The sequence below is a fragment of the Pteropus alecto genome, unplaced genomic scaffold (assembly GCF_000325575.1).
Source record: "Pteropus alecto unplaced genomic scaffold, ASM32557v1 scaffold125, whole genome shotgun sequence".
NCBI lineage: Eukaryota > Metazoa > Chordata > Mammalia > Chiroptera > Pteropodidae > Pteropus > Pteropus alecto.
In genome coordinates this window covers 6077815-6085670 of record NW_006436888.1, presented here as the reverse complement: position 1 = coordinate 6085670, position 7856 = coordinate 6077815, and positions in this window count along the sequence as shown.

Here is a 7856-nt window from a genome sequence, read left to right as displayed (position 1 = left end):
TGCCTCAGTTTACTCATCTGCAAACTGTTGACAATAACAGCATCTAGTTCGTAGGGTTCTTGTGAGGAGTGAACGAGTTAATCCAGGGAAAGCACTTTTAACATGACCCAGCACACAGGAAATGCTTGAGAGGTCGGAGGTGGGGGTATGGACAGGTCTAGCATTTACTGTGAAGTGAAAAGAGTAACGTCCGGAACACTGAGCATTACGGTGTGAAAAAAAATAGTGTGCGTCGGGCGCATGTGTGGGCACATGTGTCGCACGTCTCCGGTGACAATGCACAGGACGTTGGCGAACACCGGTCTCTTTTGGAGCTGGGGATCCAGGGAGGAAGGGAGACTGTTGTCGCCATACAGCCTTTTGAATTCTGTACCATGTATCTACCACCTACTTCAAAAAAAAGAATTTTTCTTTAAAGGAAGTGGAAGGGGGTCGGAAGATGAGAATGAAAGTTCCTCCCCGGGGGGGTCCACAGTCCAGGGCGGGGCCTGATGTTGAGCATTCAGCTCCACCATCATCACTCACAGGCCTAAGACACCTTTTCTCTTCTGGGAGATGGGAAGTGAGGCTGGGCAGCTGACACATGGCGCGAACAAAAGGTACATGCTACCTGTCGCGCGGCGGCAGCGGCTTCACCCAGGTGGGAGGAAGGACATTCGTTCTGGCTGACTCCACTCCCCTGACTTTGATCTTGTGTCCCACCACAAGCTCCGAAGGGTGCTCTGTGCAGCAGGAAAGCAGAGCCCGGGCCCTGGAGAGACGCCCCCACAGCCGGCTTGCCGGCCTATAAGCCCCGCCATGTCCTCCTAAACATTACTGGCACCCCACCTTCCTGTAACTCCAGCAATCAGCCAGAGGAACACCATGTGCCCTGAAAGGCCACGGGGCAGTGCCAATGGTGGGGACAGACACAGACAGGGTGGAACGGGACACGCTCTGCCTCGGTTGGGAAGCCGAGGGTGGAGCACACGGTGCTCAGGCAGGTCTGAGATCACAGCCTGGCCAGTGCCCCTACCCCACCTTTCGCTCCCTCCTTTGTTAATAAGATTGGATCGATTATCCAGAATGACCACTTCATCCGCACAGTCCCCGAACCATCTTGGTGGTACTCACAGCTTCACACATTTAAATCAGGCTTCCCGCTCTCCCCCCACCTGCCCAACGCACACATAGAATAAACATAAAATTACAAATGGAAAATCACTCAAATGTCCTCTAGCTGCAGAGAATAGAAGAAACCTAGCGAAACACATTCAGTTCCTATTCCTGCAGCAGAAGGACGGTCTGCGAAGACAGCGGTCAGGACGATCTGCTGGAAGCCAGGACTGCCTGGGGCAGGAGGCTGTGAGGCCTCGGTGTGGGCAGCAAGGTCAAGGCTAACCCAGCTCCTTGGAAACTGGGTCCCTGGTTTGCCTGGTGATTTAGCAGGAAGAGCAAGGGTGGGGCTCACACTGTGAGGGGTGTTTAAATCCCTGAGGGACCCTGATCCCCACAGGAAGCCCCACTCGCTGAACCTAGGACGGCCGAATGACAAGGCGGTAACTCCATCTGTCTCGGGCTGTTACTCAGTTCGGGATACGGACCACAGGATTCCACACCAGGAAACATGTGGGCTGGATACTTAGGAGACACTCAGGGCCGAAAAAACCTTAATTGGAGCTGGTCTCCAAAAGCCTCCCACCCAGCTCTCCACGTGAGAGAGGATATGAAAGTGGGTCACATTCTCCCAGCTGAATTGGTGTCTCTGTGGGCTCCAGCCACACTTGAAGAAGTCCAGGGACACTGAGTGACCTGTTCTCCTTGCCAAGCCAGCCATTTCCTCCTGAGCGGCCACTGAATGATTCTGCCCCCGCAACCCCCCACCCCCACCCCCAGACTGAGGTGCAGCTGATTAGCAGCACCAGGAGGGCAGTGACATGTCAGGGACTGGGTAGAAGTAACGTCACCCAGGAGTACACCACACTGTCCTGGTGCCTTCCTTGCTCTGACTCGGGGCAGATGCCTCTGCCAGCCCTTTGCCATGTCCGCCCCAGCCCGGCTGGAGGGAGAGGAAGAACACCGTGTGCTTTCTCACGGACCGCTGGGCCTGCCTGGCCTCTCTTTCTGAAGGGATCCCACGGCCCGTGCTGGGCAGGCTCAGGGAAGAATGGGGCTCCCCCCACCCCGCTCTGCATATACGGACCCCAAACGGGGGCCTGAGGACACAGGTGTCTACAGGCACCAGTTCTTTCGGGAATCCCACGGGCATGCCAGAGAGTACCAATCATCTAGCCCCACAGCCCACCTGCCACCATATGCCTGCTTTCCAAAGTTGGCAGGGGGACACCTGTCAGGCAGAGAGAGAATTCTGGAGTGACAAGGTCATAAGAAAGGCACCTGATTGGTGGCACAACTTCAAAAAATCTTGGAAAGCGCCCCAAGCCTTAATGCCCTCCCAAGGCAGGTACCTACGGGGGCCAATGTGCACATCTGGAAATTATATCCTGACTCCCCTCCGAGAGTTTAAAACACTCACTAACACATTCTTTATTCACACGACTCCAACTAGAAAATAAGTCTTTTGGCCCTCGACTATAAGGGAAGAATTATTTTTATCCTGTTCACCACAGAATTCCCAGTGGAGCCCAGATCATAATACAAGCTCAGTAAATATTTACTAATTGAATTAATGGATTATTAGGAAGGAAGGATGAATGAGAGACAGCCAGCACTTCTGGGTATCTCTGTGTTCCTTCCCTGCTTCTATTATAAAGACATCATAGCCGAGATTGGAATCCAAGCCCTCTAACCCCCTCTCTGCCCACTGCCAGTGGTCCTTGGGCATGTGATGACACATGGTATACACACCTGCTTACAGAGATTATCCGGTACAACGCAACCATGCAGAATGGAGAAGTTTCGTAAGTTTCCTTAAACTTCAGAAGAAGGAAAAGAACGTTTTGGTCCAGCTACGCCCATAACAAAAGGACATTTTTCCCTCTGTGGACTGTGGTCTCCTCTTTTAATAAGGCTCATGGAGGCTCGGGGCATAACAGGTCTTTAATAACAGAGTATAACAGCAGTTGGTGCCCAGCACCCTTTCATAAAAGAAGTTCAAAAGCACTTTGGCTCAAACATCATAATGCCCCTGTGAGCTATGAAGGCAGAGATATCATTATCTCCATTTACAGTTGGGGAAAGTAAGGCAAGGGGAGGTTAATTAGCTTGCCCAAGGTCAGGAGGGACAGGGAAAGGGCGTAGGATTCAAACTCTCCGCGGCAGCCAGCGAGCTAACTCTGGCCACCCTAACGACGCGCCCACGCTGGGCTTACGGGAGATGCTTTCCTTCTCTGCTGTTTCTGCTGAGAAGCTCAGAGCTCGTGCTCGGGAGCCATACTTCCCAGGTTTCAGTCCAGCTCTGTTCCCGACTAACTTGACCTTGAACAAGTTACTTAAGGTTCCCAGGCCTCAGTTTCTGAATATGTGAAATGGTAACAATGGTGTGTATCTCAGAAACCACGGGGAGGGTTAAGTGAGACAATGCACGTAAAAGGCCATTATCATTCATTTTCTCCTTTTCTAAATGAGCCCATATCACTCTCGTAACAAAAAAACAGTTACATGAGAAAAAGGTGGCACCCACTCTGGGTTTAGTTTTTACAAGGCCATAGATGACATACGACTAACAGGCGCTTCGGATTCTGCCAATAAAATACCCCAGAACCCCAAAGGTGACCTGCAACATAAACGTCCAATTTGATTCCCACTACCTTCTGTTGGCCTCTCAAGGTTAAGAGCAAGTGGCACCGTGGACAAAGGGATGCCTGACTGAAGATTTGAAAAGCTGGCCAACTGCACCCAGCTTAAAGAGGCCAACTCTGGATTCCTGGCAAGCTGAGCCCTGGGTTTGACATGCCATTCTCTGAGTGCCCAGACCAAAGACGGCCAACGCTTTCTAGGTACCACTGTGTTCCTGATCAAGTGACCCAACAGGAGTTGTTCAGAGATGACACTGTGGCTCAACCCTCACAGAGGACCTGGTAATACTCTGCAGGAGGCTGGAAGAGAACTGGGGGGTCAGGGAGGAAAGCTGCCCAGTCAATCTTGGTATACCCCCAACAGAGACGCTGTGACGTATCTGTGTGGGTGTCCTTGGGGCACGTCTGAAGAACAGCAGCAAAAATCCAGTTGCTTCGGTCACTGCCAAGACATGAAGCTTTACTCATTCACAGATGAGTAGAGAACACAGGACATGCCACTACATAGGACGAGATGCTAAGAGCTGGCAACGCTCATTCATTCGACTCAAGAAATGTTTATTGATTACCTATATACTCGGGGGAAAAGAAGGCTCAGTGGAATAGGCAGGATACACAGACACACACCTGGACCTCCACTAACCTAGCCGATGGCCCCATATCTCCTGGGTACCTAGGCCAGTAAAATGAGGAATCCGATGGGAATAAACTGTACACTGCTGGCCTCCTGGCCTCCAAAAGCCTTGCCAGGACAAGGAGAGCCCACTCACACCTCTCCCAGCATCCTGCTCTTCCTCCCAGGAGGAACCATCAGAAGAAGTTCCATGCAGTGCCTTCTTACTGTTCAGAATTCAAGAGTAAAATCCGAACTTCTCACTGTGGCCACAGATCCGGCTCCCTCCAACGCCCCGCACACCTTGTTCCAGCCCTGCTAGGCTTATCGCTCCTGCTCCTGCTGCCCTCTCTGCCTATCACCCAGGTGTCCACTCAAAGTCACCTCCTCAGAGCCGGCTAAAGTCATGACCCTCACCCGCATCCCAGGCACTCCCCATCTCGCTGCCCTGTTTTATTCTCCCTGATTCTAGGTTATTTTGTTCACTTGTTTACTGTCTGTCTCATCCACAGAAAATAAACTTCATTAGACCATGTATCTTGGTGAGCTGGTTCTTGGCTATATCCCCAGCACCTACAACGCTGTCTGGTACATACTAGGTGCTCAATAAGTCCTCTAATTTCACACATATTTACTGAGTGCCTATAAAGTTTAGGTGCCAAACTACAACAGTATACCAAAACACTACACAAAACCTCTGCCTTCAGAGAGCTTTTAAATCTGTTGGAAGACAAGATAAATAAATAATGGTGAAATAATAGCTGCTACTTCAGCCAAGCAGGTATTCAGTACTCGGTGCTGTTCTAAGGATCTGATAGGTACTACTTAATTTAATCCTCCCGACAACTCCATGAAGGAAGCATTATTACTGATGGGGAAACTGAGGCACAGAGAGGTTAAGTTACTTGCTGAAAGTCACACGGCTCATCATGGCAGAACCAAGATCCAAACCCAGATAGTCTCGGTACAAAGTCCAAGAGCTTTACTTCCTATTTGCTGAGTGTCAGCACCCTCAGCAGCTGTTCCCTGTAGGCAGGACTGGAGAGAGAGCAGACCCACGAGGGAAGGGCTGCCCTGTTCTCTGACCTCAGCGAGATGGAGACAGCTGGGTTTACGCCCGTGTCGCATACTGGATGAGGAGGAAGCTGACAGGAAGCATGGTCTAATGGAACAACATGGTCAGGATGCCTGGGCTCTAGTTTTAGGTGCTGTGAAACACCCAGGCACATCAACCGGTACTTGATGAGTTTACTTTTTGTGCTGATCCAGATGCTGCGAGGGATGCAAAGATGAGTCCCATAGAGATGCTGGCCTCAGAAAGCTTAGAGTCATGCACATACTCATGGAGCTGAAACAGAGGCAGAGAGTGGTGGCTGCTGTAAGAAAATGTACAAACTGCTATGGGATTTTAAGAGTTATTTAGCCTCTAGGGGCAACAGGTGCCAAACCATAAAAGGGGCTGGTTTACAAAACCCCCAAAGCCCTCGAGCTCTGACAGCACAGATTTGGAGCAGCACAAAGGTCAAGTTTTATTTTGGTTAATGGTTCAAAGTTCATAGCCACTGAGTTGTTCTCCCACCTATCAGAACAGTCCCAAATTCTTTGGGCAACATCTTATAGCAGCGGAGGGCACTAAAGCTCTCATATAAATAATGCAGCCAGATATGGGAATGAAGCCAAGTGTGTTCTGACCTCCTCCACCTCTCCCTGGCTTTTAAACCCACAAACACTTTTCCTTGAAAGAGGAGGTGACCTTTCTGTGAATATGGTGTTATAATGTGGAGACTGCTCCTTATGCACCTTGCTCATGCCTCTATCCCCAGAGTCTAGTGCACTACCTAGCTCACAACAGGTGCTGAGTAAGGTCTGCTGAGCTAAACCTGAGCATAGTCAGGTCTAGAAATCCTCTGCTAGATAAAGAAATCTCAGTCGGTGTTCCTGGAGTTTTGCTTTACAGCTCTCAGCCTCTTTCAGGGGAGCAGACAAGTTGCTCGCTATTCAAGACACCTCCTCACTTCTGCTGCTACCATCCTGGTCCCCCAACCTGCCATCATCTCTTGCCAGGCAGCTGCAATAGTCTGTCTCCCAGCTGGTATTCTTGCTTCTGTTTGCTCCTTGCAATCCAGTCACGATCTAGCAGCCAGAACAATCTTCGAACACTTAAATCTGATCTTATCACCTCTCTGCTTAAAATCCTCCAATGGCTGCTAACTACACTTGGAATCAAACCCAAACTAGTTCTTCCCACCTTCATAGCATTTACCACTACTAAAATTATTTTGTCTTCTTATTCGTTGACTCCCTCCTCTAGAATGTCCTGCTACAGGAGGGCAGGGGCTGTGTCTGTAGCCCCAGTGCTTGGAATGGTGCCTGCCACATAGTAAGCACTCAGTATTGAATGGATGAATCTCCATCCCATAGAGAGAACTTATAATTACAAGGACTACAAATTCCACCAGGAAACCGTGAATGACACACTGGCATTTAACAGCTGGCACCTTTATTTATGATTCAAAATCCTGCTTTAAATCAGAAGAAACTTGGGATCTCTGCACACTTTAATGGCCCAAGAGATCAGTATCGCCTAGGGTCTAAAGCCAGGAACTGGAGCCCAGCAGCTGTAACAGGGAGCTGAGAGCCAAAGCGCTCAGGGACAGAACCTCAGAACAAACTCTGACTTGCCTCCAGGTCCCTTACCGACAAACCTTGTGCCTCAATTTACCCAGCAGTTGGCCAGGCACACTTCCCTAGGTTCTGTGAGTGGCAGAAGAAAAAATAATTAACAGCTATAACATACTTAGATTGGAGCTGCTGCAAGCCACATATCTCATCATCTGTAAAACTTGATTTGCTGCCATACAGGCCTCCTCGGCCTTCCTGGGGCTAACGTGACAGCGGGTATTGCTCAGTCAAGTTCAGCACACAAGGGGGGGTGGGGGTGGGGCATGTGGGACCTAACAGTCTGGGTGTCCAGACCTACGTGTCCTGGTTACAGGGTTCAAGAAAAAGAAAGGTGGTTGGGGTGGGGGTGACGAAAAGGAGGTGAGAAGTGCAGTTTGGGGCTCCAAGTGGTTAATTTTGCAGGCTCACATATACAGCGGGCCATACAGGTGAGACATGTGCCTACAACGTGTACCTTCCAGGACCGCTCACGGGGAGAGGTGGAACAGGGAGAGGACGGTTCAATCAAACTGGAGAGAGGACGGGCAGCCCCAATGGCCAGACCTTGGTAGCTTTTAGTTTGGGGAAATATGGAGGAGCTCTATACACGGGGTCAGGATGCTGAGAGTGGGGCTCAGGTGAGGGAAGACAAGAGGACGCGGGACCCGGAGTGCTGACAGGCGATGACAACCAGCCGACGCGGTGAAATGAGCAACAGAGTAGGTGGCTTGGACACCTGTGGAGGCGACCCCCGGGAGGTGAGGACGCCTGGAGGGTGGTCTGCGGCGAGCGGCGGCAGGCAGCGGCGGCTCGGCGGGGCGAGGGGGCCGGGCCCAGACCAGGGG